The sequence below is a fragment of the Triturus cristatus genome, chromosome 11, assembly GCF_964204655.1.
Source record: "Triturus cristatus chromosome 11, aTriCri1.1, whole genome shotgun sequence".
Classification (NCBI taxonomy): domain Eukaryota; kingdom Metazoa; phylum Chordata; class Amphibia; order Caudata; family Salamandridae; genus Triturus; species Triturus cristatus.
Window position 1 is genome coordinate 741,053,965 of NC_140594.1, and position 18,790 is coordinate 741,072,754.

Here is an 18,790-nt window from a genome sequence, read left to right on the forward strand (position 1 = left end):
GTGGCCGAAAGGAGAGAGGCCATGGACGGGAATGTCCGGGGTTGGTGCGGGTGTCCTGGTGGGAAGGGTCGGCTGGGCCGTGGCTGCAGGTACCAGGTTTCGGTGGTGCAGGGGCACGGAGGGCCACTCTACGAGGCCGGGTCCAACACGCGTCCCCCCCAGCTGAGAGCCGGAGAGAACTGCCCATCACCTTGGGGGGTTCTCTTCGCTGAAGCGGAAGAATCGGGAGAGGCCGTCAGCGTTGGCGTGGTCCGTACCAGGGCGGTGTTCCACGGTGAAGTCCATTCCCTGGAGGGAGATTGACCACCGCAGTAGCTTGGGGTTCTCTCCTCGCATCTGCATGAGCCATCGCAAGGGCCGATGGTCAGTTTGGACTCTGAAATGAGTGCCGAACAGGTAGGGTCGTAGTTTTTTGAGCGCCCAGACCACGGCAAAGGCTTCGCGCTCTATGGTGCTCCACCTCTGTTCTCGAGGTAGCAGCCGCCGACTGAGGAAGGCGACGGGCTGGTCTAGGCCTTGATCGTTCACTTGGGACAGGACGGCCCCAATGCCATGCTCGGAGGCATCGGTCTGGACTATGAACTCCTTGGCGTAGTCGGGAGCCTGGAGGACGGGGGCAGTGCACATGGCCTTTTTTAGAGCATCAAACGCTTCCTGGCAGGCAGCCGTCCACTGCACCTTCTTTGGCTGTTTTTTAGACGTGAGTTCAGTGAGAGGGCCGACCAGGCTGCCATATCCTTGAATGAATCGGCGGTAGTAGCCCGTGAGTCCCAGGAAGGCTCGGACCTCCGTTTGGGTGATGGGTGGTTCCCATGCCAGGATGGCGTCGATCTTTGGCTGTAGAGGGGCGACCTGGCCACTCCCGGCCTGGTGCCCCAGGTAAACTACGGATCCTTGCCCGATCTGGCACTTGCTGGCTTTTACTGTGAGGCCTGCCTGGCGCAGGGCGGTTAGCACTCTCCGGAGGTGCTGGAGATGCTCACTCCACTCTGAACTGAAGACAGCGATGTCGTCCAGATAGGCCGCGCTGAACTGTTCTAGCCCGGCCAGGACCCTGTTCACCAGTCTCTGGAAAGTGGCCGGGGCATTTTTCATCCCGAAGGGCATCACGCGGAAGCGGTAATGCCCATCGGGGTGGAGAAAGCAGACCGCTCCTTGGCCCCTTCGGTGAGCGCAATCTGCCAGTATCCGCAGGTGAGGTCGAAAGTACTGAGGAACCGGGCGGCCCCTAGTCGGTCAATGAGTTCGTCGGCCCGTGGAATGGGGTGGGCATCGGCTCGGGTAATGTCATTGAGCCCCGGGTAATCCACGCAGAACCGGAGCTCGGGGGCGACACCGGGGGCCGCTGCCTTCGGAACCAGGACCACGGGGCTGGCCCAGGGACTGTCAGAGGGCTCGATCACCCCCAGGGTCAACATCTTCGCGACTTCAGCTTGAATGCAGGACCGGACCCGGTCCGGAACCCGGTAGGCTCGGTGTCTCACCGGCGGGCTGTCCCCGGTGTCCACATCGTGCACACACCAGTTGGTGACCCGGGGGGTCAGGGAAAAGAGGTCGGAAAATTGTCTTAGGAGCTGGCGGCAGTCCGCTTGTTGCTGGGCAGTGAGGGCCGGGGAGAGGTTCACTCCCTCCACGGAGCCATCCTGTTCCTTGACACACAGGAGGTCCAGGAGGGGATCCGACTCATCTTCGGCCCCGTCATCGGTGGCCAGCAGGAGGCTCAGTTCTGTCCGCACGAAGTGGGGCTTGAGGCGGTTCACGTGCAGGACCCGGAGGGGATCCCGAGGCGACTGGACGTCCACCAAGTAGGTGACTTGACTCTTCCTCTCAACCACCTTGTAGGGCCCAGTCCATCGGTCTTGGAGGGCGCCAGGCTTCACAGGGGCCATGACCCACACCTGCTGGCCCGGCTGGAACTCGACCAGAGTAGCATTCTGGTCGTACCAGCGCTTCATTTCTTCTTGACTCGCCTCCAGGTTGGCCTCGGCCAGTTCTCGGAACCTCCTGGTCTGGTTCCGGAGGGCCAGGACATATTGGAACACATCTCGGGGAGTGGTCTGGGGTGCTGCCTCCCATCCTTCCTTAACCAGACTGAGGGGACCTCGGACGGGGTGTCCATAGAGTAATTCAAACGGGCTGAACCCTAAGGACTTCTGGGGGACCTCCCGGTAAGCGAACAGGAGGCAGGGGAGCAGGACGTCCCACTTACGCCGGAGGGGCTCTTCTAGGCCCGCGATCATCCCTTTCAAAGTCCTATTAAACCTCTCTACTAGGCCGTTCCCTTGGGGATGGTACGGGGTGGTGAACTTATAGGACACCCCACATTGTTGCCACAGGGACCTCATATACCTTGATATGAAATTAGTGCCGCGGTCGCTCACGACTTCGCGGGGGAACCCCACCCTGGAAAAGATCCCCATCAGGGCCCGGCCCACCACGGGGGCCGTAATGGTGCGTAGGGGAATGGCCTCCGGATAGCGGGTGGCGTGGTCTACTAGGACCAGGATGAAACGGTGACCTTGGGAGGTGGGGGGGTCCAGTGGCCCTACAATGTCGATTCCGACTCGTTCGAAGGGGGTACTGACGACCGGGAAGGGTTGGAGGGGAGCCTTGCGCTTCCCTCCACTCTTCCCACTGGCCTGGCACGTGGGGCAGGACTTGCAGTGTGCCTCTATCGCTGCTTTCATCTTAGGCCAATAAAAATGGGTCACGAGACGGCTGTAGGTCTTGTCCTGACCCAGGTGGCCGGCGAGGGGGACGTCGTGGGCTAAGCCCAGGAGGAAATCTCGGAAGCGGAGGGGTACCACCAGTACCCGTCCGGATCCCAGCTCCACCGACTTCTGCTCACTATACAGGATGTTATTCTCCCAATAGATTCGGTGCGTTCCGGTCTGGTCACCTGCGGCTTGGCCCTCGGCCTGGCGCCGCAGCCCGACCAGGGAAGGACAAGTGGCTTGCTCCCGGCAAAATTCTTCCCGGGTGGGCCCGCCCTCGTGGCGCCACTGGGCCAACTCGGGTAGATCCCCCAACTCGGGGACCGGGGCGGGGTCGGATGGGGCGGGTTCGTCGCTAGCGACGGACCCTTCTGGTGGGGGAACGGGAGGACCCTCGGCGGGGACGGTACTGGTTTCTTCGTCCGGGGTGCTCTCGATTTCTCTCCGGGGAGTGGGTCGGGCTGTCATAGATCGGGTGGTGGCACACACCCACTCGGGGAGTCCCATCATTCCTAGGTGGGCCTTGCGCTCTACGTGCTTCCAGGGAGAACTCTCCAGGTCGTTCCCTAGGAGGCAGTCGACCGGCTGGGAGGTTCTTACGGCCACCTTGAGTTTACCTATCACCCCTCCCCACTCAAATGGCACCAGGGCTACCTGACACATACTTTCCCTGTTGTCTGCGGATATTACGGGGCAAAAGACATTGGGGAGGATCTGCTCCTCGGGGACTAGGTGCCTGAGGACACCGGTGATGCTGGCCCCGGTGTCCCGCAGGGCCTCTACCTGGTGGCCATTGATCTTGACGAGCTGCCCATATTTCTGTGTGTTGGAGGGTAGGAGGCTACCAGGGATCATTTCCTTATCTCCCAGAGATACTAGGGCCATCGCTGCGGGTTCCCACTCCTCGGCTTCCTCAACCTCCTCCCCCAGGGCTACGTTGGCTATCTGTCTCGCCGGGGGGACTTGGGTGGTCATGGGACACTCGGGGTCATTGGCGTAGTGCCCGGGTTTCTGGCAACGGAAGCATGTGACAGTCACCCGGTGTCCCCGTCTCCCAGGGGGCCCGGTCACTGGCGGGGGGGGCGCCGGGAAAGGTGGAGGTGGTGTCTTCGGGGGGCTAGGCTGGGACTCTCTCGGCCCTCCCTGGTTCCCTCCCCCTCTCTGGCGGGGTGGTCCCTGACTGGTTCGGGGGTACTCTCCTACCATGCCCCGGGAGACCCGGGTGTTGGTCCAGCGGTCGGCCTCCACAGCCAGCTTCCGGGGATCTGTGAGCTTGCTATCCAGCAGATGTTGACGTAGCTCTATGAAGCAGTTCGCAGCCAGGTGTTCCCATAACATGAGATCAGTGAGTTCGGCAAGGGTGGTGACTTTGCTGCCCTTGACCCACCCATCGAAGGCTCGACTAAAAAAGTTTACATACTCCACCCAGGTGGTGCCCGGGATCTTCCTGCAGTCCCGGAACCGTTGGCGGTACATTTCTGGGGTGAGGCCGTATCTTGTGAGGAGAGCCTCTTTCATGTGGCTGTAGGAGGTCTGCAGGGAGAGGGGTAGGTCGAGCAGGGTGTCCCTTCCTTCGCTCAGAAACCGCCCCCACAACCCTGCCCCCCAGTCCTTCTGTGGGATCCGATGGGAGGTCATGGCGACCTCGTAAGCCCGAAACCATTGCTGAATGTCATCGTTTTTATAATATTCCTTGACCACATCCTTGGGGATGTGGACCTTCTGTTCCGCCGGGGAGGCCGTCTCTCGGTTTCCCGGGGGCCTCCCTTCCTCGTTTCTGGCCTTGAGCTCGAGTTCCTTCAAGCTGCGCTCGTGCTCCAGTTGGAGCTTCCTTCCTTCGTGCTCCCGTTGGAGCTTCTTTTCTTCCAGTTCACCTTGTACGCGCATTTGCTCTACCGCTAGCTTTTTTTCCGCTAACTTCAATTCGCCCTCGATTTTGAGTTTGGCTAACTCGAGTTCATGACTGCGGCTTCTCTCTCTGTCCGCGAGTTCTTCCGGGGATAGGACCCCGTCTGGTACGATACCTTGCACCCGATTGCCGCTGCTTCCACTTGGGGGGGGTTCGGCTTCGTCGGGGCGCTCCCTGTGCCTTCCGGGTGGGAGGCCCCGGTCTCCACCCAAGCTTTCAGTGCTTTCTGCAAGTCTTCCTTAGTGTTGAGGCCAGTGGTAGCGATTTTAAGTTCTTTGCAAAATTGCTTTAGCTCTTTGTGTGTGTATTCTTCTAGATGCTCCACCTGGAACACTCTGTTGGCGTTGGTTTCTGCGGAGCTTATGGCGCTTCCTTCTGCCATCTTTGTCGGTCGTGCGTCCGTTGTTCACTGTACGATCTCTAGGTGATGGGCCCGAATCCCGTCGCTTGCCACCAATGTTAGACGGCGACCTCAGAGGAGCCTGGAAGGGGGTCCTGACTACCCTGAGCCCCACCCGTATAGTATCGTAGCCGGGCACTGGCGGGAGATTCCCCAGGGGGAGGAATCTCGCAACTAGGATCGTACTTCTGGCACCACACGACACAGAGGGACCACACTGGATATTCTCAGAAACAAACTTTATCAAATAGGTATCACTGCAAATATGTACAAGGTGAGCACGGGCTCAAGAGTCTCGGAAAGGTAGGGGGTAGCGGGACAGTCTCTGGTAACGGTTCAAAGTAGGGACGTATCCGACGCACAGCTCACAATCCTCGAGCTGGGGGATACGTGGTCGGAGTCGGGGTCCGGCGGGACCGTGAAAGTCTGAGGGGGAGCCGCGAGTCACTCAGCAGGCTCAGGTGCAGGTTCGGAGGTCTTACGATCTTCAAGGAGCCGCGAGTCACTCAGCAGGCTTCGGCACAAGTTCGGAGGTGTTACGATCTTCAAGGGGCCGCGAGTCACTCAGCAGGCCCAAGCACAAGTTCGGAGGTCTTACGATCTTCAAGGGGCCGCGAGTCACTCAGCAGGCCCAAGCACAAGTTCGGAGGTCTTACGATCTTCAGGAAGCCGCGAGTCACTCAGCAGGCTTAGGGGGGTTCAGTTCCAGGAGCCACGCACACGTCGCGGGCTCTCGTTGTTCCAGCGTCGAATCTGCCGGACAGTCTCAGAGCACCCCTTGTTATAGGTCGACCCCTCTTTGATGTCCGGAGTCTCTGCAGGCAGGGGTCTTGTCACCTGGGGGCCGCGGGTCGGGGAGGAGTCCCAGAAACCCAGCAGGCACGGAGCCAGCCCGCAGGGAGGCCGGAGGGCCGATCGAAACCCATCGTCCCAGGGGGGTTCAGAGGTGCGATAGAAACTGCTCCTCCCTCTCTCATCCCCTGGAAGCGGGATGTTCTCCAGCCGGAGTGGCGCCTCGAGGCCCGGGTCGCGCTGGGGGCCGGGCGGCCATCTTGTCGCATGGAGTGGGCACGCGGGCCCGGGGTGGCCGAAAGGAGAGAGGCCATGGACGGGAATGTCCGGGGTTGGTGCGGGTGTCCTGGTGGGAAGGGTCGGCTGGGCCGTGGCTGGGGCTGCAGGTACCAGGTTTCGGTGGTGCAGGGGCACGGAGGGCCACTCTACGAGGCCGGGTCCAACATCGATAAACTGAAGGTCGCAGTGAGAACCTCCCAGCCCGTCGACTGTCTCCTGGGGAACGACCTGGAAAGTTCCCCCTGGAGACAGGTTGAGCGCAAGACCCAATGTTAGACGGACCGGGAGGGTCGGCCGAGGACAGGGGGAGAGGTCTCCGGGGAGAGCCATCTCCAGCGATCGTACAGACAAATAACTTCCCCCCCACAGACAGATACCACACAAGGAGAAGATTTAGCGTTCTTTATAAGCACTTCTTAAGGTACGATGGAATGGTACAAGGAGGTCTGGACTCAGGGGTCCCCTCGATTCAAGTCTCTCAAGGTAGGGAAAGGGGGTAGCGGGACAGTCTGGTTACCAGTCTGGTAGTTGAGATGGTCTGATGGGTAGCTCACAATCCTCGAGCTTGGTGGTTTAGCTGGTACGGGCCGCGGCAGCGCCAGCAGGTCCCGGTAGAGATGGTCGATACACGGTCCGCGGCAGCGCCAGCAGGTCCCGGTGAAGATGGTCGATGTACGGTCTGCGGCAGCGCCAGCAGGTCCCGGTGAAGATGGTCGTTGCAACGGGCCGCGGCAGCGCCAGCAGGTCCCGACGAGGATGGATGTTGCAGAAGGCCGCGGCAGCGCCAGCAGGCAGGACGATAGTTCGCAAGATAGGGCTACGGCAGCGCCAGTAGTCCATCAAGGCTGAGTTCTCTCGGTGTCTCTCGACTCCAGGATACAACTGCCTTCCTGCTCCGGAGCTGCTCCAGTTATAGGGCAGGCGCCCTTTGATGTCCGGACCCTCGCACTTGGAGGTCGGAGGGTCCGGGATGAAGGTGTCCAGACACCCAGCAGGGGGTGGAGCCAGCGCCTGGGGAAGCTGGAGGCGATCGGCACCTGGCGGGGGAGAGCCCTTGACGCTTCGTTCCCCCATTGACCTGCCAAGTGGTCCGCTCACCTCCTGGGTGGATGGTGGTGCCGGGATGTCGGGGCCGGCCAGGCCCAGGGTTAGGGTCGGGTGAAGGCCACGCGGCCTCGTGGCGCAGGGCCCAAGATGGCGGCTTGACCCGGCCGGGGGAGCCAGAGGTGGCTGGGGCCCGTGATACATGGAGGTCCGAGGGCAGGAGTTCCGTCGGGAGACGGGGTGCGGGTGATTTTCGTGGGTCACGCCTGGCGGGCCGGGGCGTGGGCCCTGTCATGTGGGGAGGGAGCAAGCCCTTCGTGTGGCCTGTCCAACATGCGTCCCCCCCAGCTGAAGGCGGGGAGAGTCACCCATCTTCTTGGGGACTCTCCTCGGCGAGGCGGAAAAAGCGTGACAGGCCATCTGCGTTGGCGTGGTCTTGGCCCGGTCGGTGCTCCACGGTGAAGTCCACTCCCTGCAGGGAGATGGACCAGCGCAATTGTTAGACGGCGACCTCAGAGGAGCCTGGAAGGGGGTCCTGACTACCCTGAGCCCCACCCGTATAGTATCGTAGCCGGGCACTGGCGGGAGATTCCCCAGGGGGAGGAATCTCGCAACTAGGATCGTACTTCTGGCACCAAACGACACAGAGGGACCACACTGGATATTCTCAGAAACAAACTTTATCAAATAGGTATCACTGCAAAATATGTTCAAGGTGAGCACGGGCTCAAGAGTCTCGGAAAGGTAGGGGGTAGCGGGACAGTCTCTGGTAACGGTTCCAAGTAGGGACGTATCCGACGCACAGCTCACAATCCTCGAGCTGGGGGATACGTGGTCGGAGTCGGGGTCCGGCGGGACCGTGAAAGTCTGAGGGGGAGCCGCGAGTCACTCAGCAGGCTCAGGTGCAGGTTCGGAGGTCTTACGATCTTCAAGGAGCCGCGAGTCACTCAGCAGGCTTCGGCACAAGTTCGGAGGTGTTACGATCTTCAAGGGGCCGCGAGTCACTCAGCAGGCCCAAGCACAAGTTCGGAGGTCTTACGATCTTCAAGGGGCCGCGAGTCACTCAGCAGGCCCAAGCACAAGTTCGGAGGTCTTACGATCTTCAGGAAGCCGCGAGTCACTCAGCAGGCTTAGGGGGGTTCAGTTCCAGGAGCCACGCACACGTCGCGGGCTCTCGTTGTTCCAGCGTCGAATCTGCCGGACAGTCTCAGAGCACCCCTTGTTATAGGTCGACCCCTCTTTGATGTCCGGAGTCTGTGCAGGCAGGGGTCTTGTCACCTGGGGGCCGCGGGTCGGGGAGGAGTCCCAGACACCCAGCAGGCACGGAGCCAGCCCGCAGGGAGGCCGGAGGGCCGATCGAAACCCATCGTCCCAGGGGAGTTCAGAGGTGCGATAGAAACTGCTCCTCCCTCTCTCATCCCCTGGAAGCGGGATGTTCTCCAGCCGGAGTGGCGTCTCGAGGCCCGGGTCGCGCTGGGGGCCGGGCGGCCATCTTGTCGCATGGAGTGGGCACGCGGGCCCGGGGTGGCCGAAAGGAGAGAGGCCATGGACGGGAATGTCCGGGGTTGGTGCGGGTGTCCTGGTGGGAAGGGTCGGCTGGGCCGTGGCTGGGGCTGCAGGTACCAGGTTTCGGTGGTGCAGGGGCACGGAGGGCCACTCTACGAGGCCGGGTCCAACACGCGTCCCCCCCAGCTGAGAGCCGGAGAGAACTGCCCATCACCTTGGGGGGTTCTCTTCGCTGAAGCGGAAGAATCGGGAGAGGCCGTCAGCGTTGGCGTGGTCCGTACCAGGGCGGTGTTCCACGGTGAAGTCCATTCCCTGGAGGGAGATTGACCACCGCAGTAGCTTGGGGTTCTCTCCTCGCATCTGCATGAGCCATCGCAAGGGCCGATGGTCAGTTTGGACTCTGAAATGAGTGCCGAACAGGTAGGGTCGTAGTTTTTTGAGCGCCCAGACCACGGCAAAGGCTTCGCGCTCTATGGTGCTCCACCTCTGTTCTCGGGGTAGCAGCCGCCGACTGAGGAAGGCGACGGGCTGGTCTCGGCCTTGATCATTCACTTGGGACAGGACGGCCCCAATGCCATGCTCGGAGGCATCGGTCTGCACGATGAACTCCTTGGCGTAGTCGGGAGCCTGGAGGACGGGGGCAGTGCACATGGCCTTTTTTAGAGCATCGAACGCTTCCTGGCAGGCAGCCGTCCACTGCACCTTCTTTGGCTGTTTTTTAGACGTGAGTTCAGTGAGAGGGCCGACCAGGCTGCCATACCCTTGAATGAATCGGCGGTAGTAGCCCGTGAGTCCCAGGAAGGCTCGGACCTCCGTTTGGGTGATGGGTGGTTCCCATGCCAGGATGGCGTCGATCTTTGGCTGTAGAGGGGCGACCTGGCCACTCCCGACTTGGTGCCCCAGGTAAACTACGGATCCTTATCCGATCTGGCACTTGCTGGCTTTTACTGTGAGGCCTGCCTGGCGCAGGGCGGTTAGCACTCTCCGGAGGTGCTGGAGATGCTCACTCCACTCTGAACTGAAGACAGCGATGTCGTCCAGATAGGCCGCGCTGAACTGTTCTAGCCCGGCCAGGACCCTGTTCACCAGTCTCTGGAAAGTGGCCGGGGCATTTTTCATCCCGAAGGGCATCACGCGGAAGCGGTAATGCCCATCGGGGGTGGAGAAAGCAGACCGCTCCTTGGCCCCTTCGGTGAGCGCAATCTGCCAGTATCCGCAGGTGAGGTCGAAAGTACTGAGGAACCGGGCGGCCCCTAGTCGGTCAATGAGTTCGTCGGCCCGTGGAATGGGGTGGGCATCGGCTCGGGTAATGTCATTGAGCCCCCGGTAATCCACGCAGAACCGGAGCTCGGGGGCGACACCGGGGGCCGCTGCCTTCGGAACCAGGACCACGGGGCTGGCCCAGGGACTGTCAGAGGGCTCGATCACCCCCAGGGTCAACATCTTCGCGACTTCAGCTTGAATGCAGGACCGGACCCGGTCCGGAACCCGGTAGGCTCGGTGTCTCACCGGCGGGCTGTCCCCGGTGTCCACATCGTGCACACACCAGTTGGTGACCCGGGGGGTCAGGGAAAAGAGGTCGGAACATTGTCTTAGGAGCTGGCGGCAGTCCGCTTGTTGCTGGGCAGTGAGGGCCGGGGAGAGGTTCACTCCCTCCACGGAGCCATCCTGTTCCTTGACACACAGGAGGTCCGGGAGGGGATCCGATTCATCTTCAGCCCCGTCATCGGTGGCCAGCAGGAGGCTCAGTTCTGTCCGCACGAAGTGGGGCTTGAGGCGGTTCACGTGCAGGACCCGGAGGGGATCCCGAGGCGACTGGACGTCCACCAAGTAGGTGACTTGACTCTTCCTCTCAACCACCTTGTAGGGCCCAGTCCATCGGTCTTGGAGGGCGCCAGGCTTCACGGGGGCCATGACCCACACCTGCTGGCCCGGCTGGAACTCGACCAGAGTAGCATTCTGGTCGTACCAGCGCTTCATTTCTTCTTGACTCGCCTCCAGGTTGGCCTCGGCCAGTTCTCGGAACCTCCTGGTCTGGTTCCGGAGGGCCAGGACATATTGGAACACATCTCGGGGAGGGGTCTGGGGTGCTGCCTCCCATCCTTCCTTAACCAGACTGAGGGGACCTCGGACGGGGTGTCCATAGAGTAATTCAAACGGGCTGAACCCTAAGGACTTCTGGGGGACCTCCCGGTAAGCGAACAGGAGGCAGGGGAGCAGGACGTCCCACTTACGCCGGAGGGGCTCTTCTAGGCCCGCGATCATCCCTTTCAAAGTCCTATTAAACCTCTCTACTAGGCCGTTCCCTTGGGGATGGTACGGGGTGGTGAACTTATAGGACACCCCACATTGTTGCCACAGGGACGTCATATACCTTGATATGAAATTAGTGCCGCGGTCGCTCACGACTTCACGGGGGAACCCCACCCTGGAAAAGATCCCCATCAGGGCCCGGCCCACCACGGGGGCCGTAATGGTGCGTAGGGGAATGGCCTCCGGATAGCGGGTGGCATGGTCTACTAGGACCAGGATGAAACGTGACCTTGGGAGGTGGGGGGGTCCAGTGGCCCTACAATGTCGATTCCGACTCGTTCGAAGGGGGTACTGACGACCGGGAAGGGTTGGAGGGGAGCCTTGCGCTTCCCTCCACTCTTCCCACTGGCCTGGCACGTGGGGCAGGACTTGCAGTGTGCCTCTACCGCTGCTTTCATCTTAGACCAATAAAAATGGGTCACGAGACGGCTGTAGGTCTTGTCCTGACCCAGGTGGCCGGCGAGGGGGACGTCGTGGGCTAAGCCCAGGAGGAAATCTCGGAAGCGGAGGGGTACCACCAGTACCCGTCCGGATCCCAGCTCCACCGACTTCTGCTCACTATACAGGATGTTATTCTCCCAATAGATTCGGTGCGTTCCGGTCTGGTCACCTGCGGCTTGGCCCTCGGCCTGGCGCCGCAGCCCGACCAGGGAAGGACAAGTGGCTTGCTCCCGGCAAAATTCTTCCCGGGTGGGCCCGCCCTCGTGGCGCCACTGGGCCAACTCGGGTAGATCCCCCAACTCGGGGACCGGGGCGGGGTCGGATGGGGCGGGTTCGTCGCTAGCGACGGACCCTTCTGGTGGGGGAACGGGAGGACCCTCGGCGGGGACGGTACTGGTTTCTTCGGCCCGGGTGCTCTCGATTTCTCTCCGGGGAGTGGGTCGGGCTGTCATAGATCGGGTGGTGGCACACACCCACTCGGGGAGTCCCATCATTCCTAGGTGGGCCTTGCGCTCTACGTGCTTCCAGGGAGAACTCTCCAGGTCGTTCCCTAGGAGGCAGTCGACCGGCTGGGAGGTTCTTACGGCCACCTTGAGTTTACCTATCACCCCTCCCCACTCAAATGGCACCAGGGCTACCTGACACATACTTTCCCTGTTGTCTGCGGATATTACGGGGCAAAAGACATTGGGGAGGATCTGCTCCTCGGGGACTAGGTGCCTGAGGACACCGGTGATGCTGGCCCCGGTGTCCCGCAGGGCCTCTACCTGGTGGCCATTGATCTTGACGAGCTGCCCATATTTCTGTGTGTTGGAGGGTAGGAGGCTACCAGGGATCATTTCCTTATCTCCCAGGGATACTAGGGCCATCGCTGCGGGTTCCCACTCCTCGGCTTCCTCAACCTCCTCCCCCAGGGCTACGTTGGCTATCTGTCTCGCCGGGGGGACTTGGGTGGTCATGGGACACTCGGGGTCATTGGCGTAGTGCCCAGGTTTCTGGCAACGGAAGCATGTGACAGTCACCCGGTGTCCCCGTCTCCCAGGGGGCCCGGTCACTGGCGGGGGGGGCGCCGGGAAAGGTGGAGGTGGTGTCTTCGGGGGGCTAGGCTGGGACTCCCTCGGCCCTCCCTGGTTCCCTCCCCCTCTCTGGCGGGGTGGTCCCTGACTGGTTCGGGGGTACTCTCCTACCATGCCCCGGGAGACCCGGGTGTTGGTCCAGCGGTCGGCCTCCACAGCCAGCTTCCGGGGATCTGTGAGCTTGCTATCCAGCAGATGTTGACGTAGCTCTATGAAGCAGTTCGCAGCCAGGTGTTCCCATAACATGAGATCAGTGAGTTCGGCAAGGGTGGTGACTTTGCTGCCCTTGACCCACCCATCGAAGGCTCGACTAAAAAAGTTTACATACTCCACCCAGGTGGTGCCCGGGATCTTCCTGCAGTCCCGGAACCGTTGGCGGTACATTTCTGGGGTGAGGCCGTATCTTGTGAGGAGAGCCTCTTTCATGTGGCTGTAGGAGGTCTGCAGGGAGAGGGGTAGGTCGAGCAGGGTGTCCCTTCCTTCGCTCAGAAACCGCCCCACAACCCTGCCCCCCAGTCCTTCTGTGGGATCCGATGGGAGGTCATGGCGACCTCGTAAGCCCGAAACCATTGCTGAATGTCATCGTTTTTATAATATTCCTTGACCACATCCTTGGGGATGTGGACCTTCTGTTCCGCCGGGGAGGCCGTCTCTCGGTTTCCCGGGGGCCTCCCTTCCTCGTTTCTGGCCTTGAGCTCGAGTTCCTTCAAGCTGCGCTCGTGCTCCAGTTGGAGCTTCCTTCCTTCGTGCTCCCGTTGGAGCTTCTTTTCTTCCAGTTCACCTTGTACGCGCATTTGCTCTACCGCTAGCTTTTTTTCCGCTAACGTCAATTCGCCCTCGATTTTGAGTTTGGCTAACTCGAGTTCATGACTGCGGCTTCTCTCTCTGTCCGCGAGCTCTTCCGGGGATAGGACCCCGTCTGGTATGATACCTTGCACCCGATTGCCGCTGCTTCCACTTGGGGGGGGTTCGGCTTCGTCGGGGCGCTCCCCCGTGCCTTCCGGGTGGGAGGCCCCGGTCTCCACCCAAGCTTTCAGTGCTTTCTGCAAGTCTTCCTTAGTGTTGAGGCCAGTGGTAGCGATTTTAAGTTCTTTGCAAAATTGCTTTAGCTCTTTGTGTGTGTATTCTTCTAGATGCTCCACCTGGAACACTCTGTTGGCGTTGGTTTCTGCGGAGCTTATGGCGCTTCCTTCTGCCATCTTTGTCGGTCGTGCGTCCGTTGTTCACTGTACGATCTCTAGGTGATGGGCCCGAATCCCGTCGCTTGCCACCAATGTTAGACGGCGACCTCAGAGGAGCCTGGAAGGGGGTCCTGACTACCCTGAGCCCCACCCGTATAGTATCGTAGCCGGGCACTGGCGGGAGATTCCCCAGGGGGAGGAATCTCGCAACTAGGATCGTACTTCTGGCACCACACGACACAGAGGGACCACACTGGATATTCTCAGAAACAAACTTTATCAAATAGGTATCACTGCAAAATATGTACAAGGTGAGCACGGGCTCAAGAGTCTCGGAAAGGTAGGGGGTAGCGGGACAGTCTCTGGTAACGGTTCAAAGTAGGGACGTATCCGACGCACAGCTCACAATCCTCGAGCTGGGGGATACGTGGTCGGAGTCGGGGTCCGGCGGGACCGTGAAAGTCTGAGGGGGAGCCGCGAGTCACTCAGCAGGCTCAGGTGCAGGTTCGGAGGTCTTACGATCTTCAAGGAGCCGCGAGTCACTCAGCAGGCTTCGGCACAAGTTCGGAGGTGTTACGATCTTCAAGGGGCCGCGAGTCACTCAGCAGGCCCAAGCACAAGTTCGGAGGTCTTACGATCTTCAAGGGGCCGCGAGTCACTCAGCAGGCCCAAGCACAAGTTCGGAGGTCTTACGATCTTCAGGAAGCCGCGAGTCACTCAGCAGTCTTAGGGGGGTTCATTTCCAGGAGCCACGCACACGTCGCGGGCTCTCGTTGTTCCAGCGTCGAATCTGCCGGACAGTCTCAGAGCACCCCTTGTTATAGGTCGACCCCTCTTTGATGTCCGGAGTCTGTGCAGGCAGGGGTCTTGTCACCTGGGGGCCGCGGGTCGGGGAGGAGTCCCAGACACCCAGCAGGCACGGAGCCAGCCCGCAGGGAGGCCGGAGGGCCGATCGAAACCCATCGTCCCAGGGGAGTTCAGAGGTGCGATAGAAACTGCTCCTCCCTCTCTCATCCCCTGGAAGCGGGATGTTCTCCAGCCGGAGTGGCGCCTCGAGGCCCGGGTCGCGCTGGGGGCCGGGCGGCCATCTTGTCGCATGGAGTGGGCACGCGGGCCCGGGGTGGCCGAAAGGAGAGAGGCCATGGACGGGAATGTCCGGGGTTGGTGCGGGTGTCCTGGTGGGAAGGGTCGGCTGGGCCGTGGCTGGGGCTGCAGGTACCAGGTTTCGGTGGTGCAGGGGCACGGAGGGCCACTCTACGAGGCCGGGTCCAACAGCAATAGTTTTGGGTTCTCCCCCCGCATCTGCATCAGCCACTGCAGGGGTCGATGGTCGGTTTGTACCCGGAAGTGGGTACCGAAGAGATAGGGCCGGAGCTTTTTGAGGGCCCACACCACTGCGAAGGCCTCCCTCTCAATTGTGCTCCAGCGCTGTTCTCGGGCCAGGAGACGTCGGCTGATGAAGGCCACCGGCTGGTCATGACCTTCGGGGTTCAATTGGGAAAGAACCGCTCCGATGTCGTGGTCGGAGGCGTCTGTCTGTACCACGAATTCCCGACTGTAATCGGGGGCCTGGAGCACAGGGGCGGTGCACAGGGCGGCCTTCAGCTTCTCGAAGGCCGCTTGACAATCGGGGGTCCAGTTAATCCGCTTTGGTTGGTTTTTGGACGTGAGACCCGTGAGGGGCCCCACGATGCTGCCGTAGTCCTTCACGAACCGCCGATAGTAGCCGGTGAGCCCCAAGAAGGCTCGGACCTCGGTCTGGGTGACGGGGGGCTGCCAGGACTGGATGGCAGCAATCTTAAGTTGCAGCGGGGCCACCAGCCCGCTTCCCACCTGGTGCCCAAGGTAGGTCACGGACCCTTGACCAATTTGGCATTTGCCGGCCTTAATCGTGAGGCCGGCCCGCTGGAGGGCCTGTAGGACCTCTTGGAGGTGGAGGAGGTGGTCGGGCCAGTGGCGGCTGTATACAGCGATATCGTCCAGGTAGGCAGCGCTGAACTCTTCAAGCCCCGCCAAGACCTGGTTCACAAGGCGTTGAAACGTGGCGGGGGCGTTCTTCATGCCGAAGGGCATGACCTTGAATTGGTAGTGGCCATCGGGGGTAGAGAAGGCTGACCGTTCCTGAGCCCGGGGTGTGAGACCGATCTGCCAGTAGCCCGCTGTTAGGTCGAAGATACTGAGGTAGCGGGCGGCCCCCAGCCGGTCGATCAATTCGTCCGCTCGGGGGATAGGATGAGCGTCGGTCCGGGTGACAGCGTTCAAGCCCCGGTAGTCGACGCAGAATCTCAGTTCAGGTGTGGTGCCGGGAGCAGCGGCTTTGGGGACTAATACAACCGGGCTGGCCCAGGGACTGTCCGAGGGCTCGATGACCCCGATCGTGAGCATTCTGGCCACTTCCTCTTGTATGCAGGCCCGTACCCGATCTGGTACGCGGTAGGCCCGGTGTCGGATAGGGGGACTGTCCCCGGTGTCCACGTCGTGCAAACACCAAGGGGTGACCCCGGGGGTGAGGGAGAACAGTGTAGCGAACCGCAGCAGGAGGTCCCGGCAGCCCTGGCGTTGCTCCGGGGTGAGGGCATCAGAGAGCCGGACCCCGTCCACGGAACCGTCCTTCTCCTGAGTCTTCAGGAGATCCGGGAGGGGTTCGGAGTCTTCCTCTGCCCCACTGTCCGTAGCCATCAGGAGGCTGAGTTCTGAGCGCACAAAGTGTGGTTTGAGTCTGTTGGTGTGGAGGACCCGAAGGGGGTTCCGGGGGGTCCCCATGTCGATGAGGTAAGTGACGGGGCTTTTGCGCTCGACCACTTTGAAGGGCCCTGTCCACTTATCTTGCAAGGCACATGGTTCGGTGGGGGACATCACCCACACTTGCTGACCAGGCTCGAACTCGACGGAGGAGGCATTGTGGTCATACCATCTCTTCATGTCTTCCTGGCTGGCCTCGAGGTTCGCCCTGGCCATCTCCCTGAAGCGCCGGGTCTGATTGCGTAGGGCCAGGAGGTACTTGAAGACATCTGGAGGGGTCTTTAGGGGGGCCATCTCCCAACCTTCTTTGACTAGGCTGAGGGGCCCTCGCACAGGGTGCCCGTACAGGAGTTCGAAAGGGCTAAAACCGAGGGACTTCTGGGGAACTTCTCGGTAGGCGAAGAGGAGGCACGGGAGTAGTACATCCCACTGGCGACGGAGGGGCTCTTCCAATCCCCCAATCATCCCCTTGAGAGTGCGGTTGAATCGTTCCACCAGTCCGTTCCCCTGGGGGTGATAGGGGGTCGTGAATCTGTAGGTGCCCCCGCATTGTTGCCAGAGGGACTTCATGTATTTGGAGATGAAGTTCGTGCCTTGGTCGCTGACGACTTCTCGGGGGAAGCCCACCCGGGAGAAGATCCCCATCAGGGCCCGGCCAACCACCGGAGCTGTCACAGTTCGTAGGGGCACCGCCTCGGGGTAGCGGGTGGCGTGGTCCACCAGTACCAGGATGAACCTGTGTCCTTGTGCCGTGCGGGGGTCCAGGGGCCCCACAATGTCTATTCCTACCCTCTCGAACGGGGTGGTGACCACTGGGAATGGTTGCAGAGGGGCTTTCAGCTTACGGCCACTCTTCCCGCTGGCTTGGCACGTGGGGCAGGACCGGCAATGGTTCAGGACGTCGTTCCTCATCTTCGGCCAGAAAAAGTGGGTCACTAGGCGACTGTAAGTTTTGTCCTGGCCCAGGTGTCCAGCCAGGGGGACATCGTGGGCCAGGTTGAGCAGGAAGTCTCTGAAGCGGAGAGGTACCACCAGCACTCGACCGGCCCCTAGCTCCGCGATTCTTTGTTCGCTGTATAGCAGGTCGTTATCCCAGTAGACCCAGTGAGATCCGGTGGAGTCCCCTGCGCTCTGGGCGCTGGCTTGTTGGCGGAGTCCCTCGAGGGAGGGGCAGGTCTTTTGTTCCTGGCGGAACTGTTCTTGAGTGGGCCCCCCTTCTTGACGCCACTGAGCCAGGCCGGGGAAGTCCGGGGGTGGCGCGTCCCCTTCGGTCGTCGGTTCCGTGGGCTTGGCCTCGTCGTTGTCTCCTACTGGGGCGACCGGGGGCGGAGGTGCTGGCCATTCCGGTTCTTCTGATCGGGGGACGGCCCGGGCGGCCATGGACCGGGTGGTTATGCAGGCCCAGTCCGGGAGGCCCAGCATCCCCAGGTGCTCTCTTCTCTCTACGGTGGCCCACGGGGAACTCTCGAGGTCATTCCCCAGGAGGCAGTCCACGGGGGCATCATCCCGGACCGTCACTTTCAACAGGCCGGAGACCCCTCCCCATTCGAATGGGACGCAGGCCATTTGACACAGACTTTCAGAATTGTCGGCTGAGCGGACGGGGCAGAGAATGTTCGGCAGGATCTGCTCGGGCTTCACCAGGTGACAGCGGACGGCCGTCACACTGGCGCCAGTGTCACGCAAGGCCTCGGCCCGATGTCCATTAATGGTCACCCACTGACCGTATTTCCTGGTGTTAGCGGGTAGGGGAGCCCACGGGACCATGTCTTTTCCCCCTAGGCACGCCAGAACCATGGCGGCCGGTTCCCACTCTTGCTGGGCCGGCTCATACTCTTCCTGTTCCTCTGATAGTCGCTCTTCCCCCAGGGCGGCGGCAGCTACCTGGCGGGGCTTGGGCGTTTGGTTCTGCGGGCAGCTCGGGTCATTGGCGTAATGGCCGACTCGCTGGCATCGGTGGCACGTGACGTTGGCTCGGTACCCAGGACGCATCGGGGGGTTGCCCCGGCCGGCCGGAGGCTGGGTGCTGGCCACGGGTGTTGCCGGTAGGGCGTCTCTCCCTCGCCCCTGGCCTCCTCCTCCTCCCCGAGGACGGTGCTGGCCTTGGTTGTTTCGGTTTTGCTCGTGTGGCCCTCTCCGGCCCACTCGGGTGCTTTCCCATCGGTCAGCCTCGGCGGCGAGCTGCCGGGGGTCAGTCAATTTACTGTCGAGGAGGTGCTGCCTGAGCTCGACGAAACAGTTGTTCGACAGGTGTTCCCATACCATAAGGTTAAAGAGTTGTTCGTAGGTCGTGACATGGCTCCCCTTGATCCAACCCTCGAAGGCTCGGCTGAAATAGTTAACGTACTCCACCCAAGTTGTACCCGGGATCCGGGTGCAATCTCTGAACCTCT

The 18,790-nt window shown here is 61.4% G+C and overlaps 1 protein-coding gene across 1 annotated transcript in view; it reads left to right on the forward strand.

Annotated features, from left to right (window-relative positions):
• The window catches only part of FAM124B (family with sequence similarity 124 member B), a 256,588-nt gene that overhangs the window by 189,682 nt on the left and 48,116 nt on the right, over positions 1 to 18,790 (forward strand). The gene's annotated exons all lie outside the window — the stretch shown is intronic.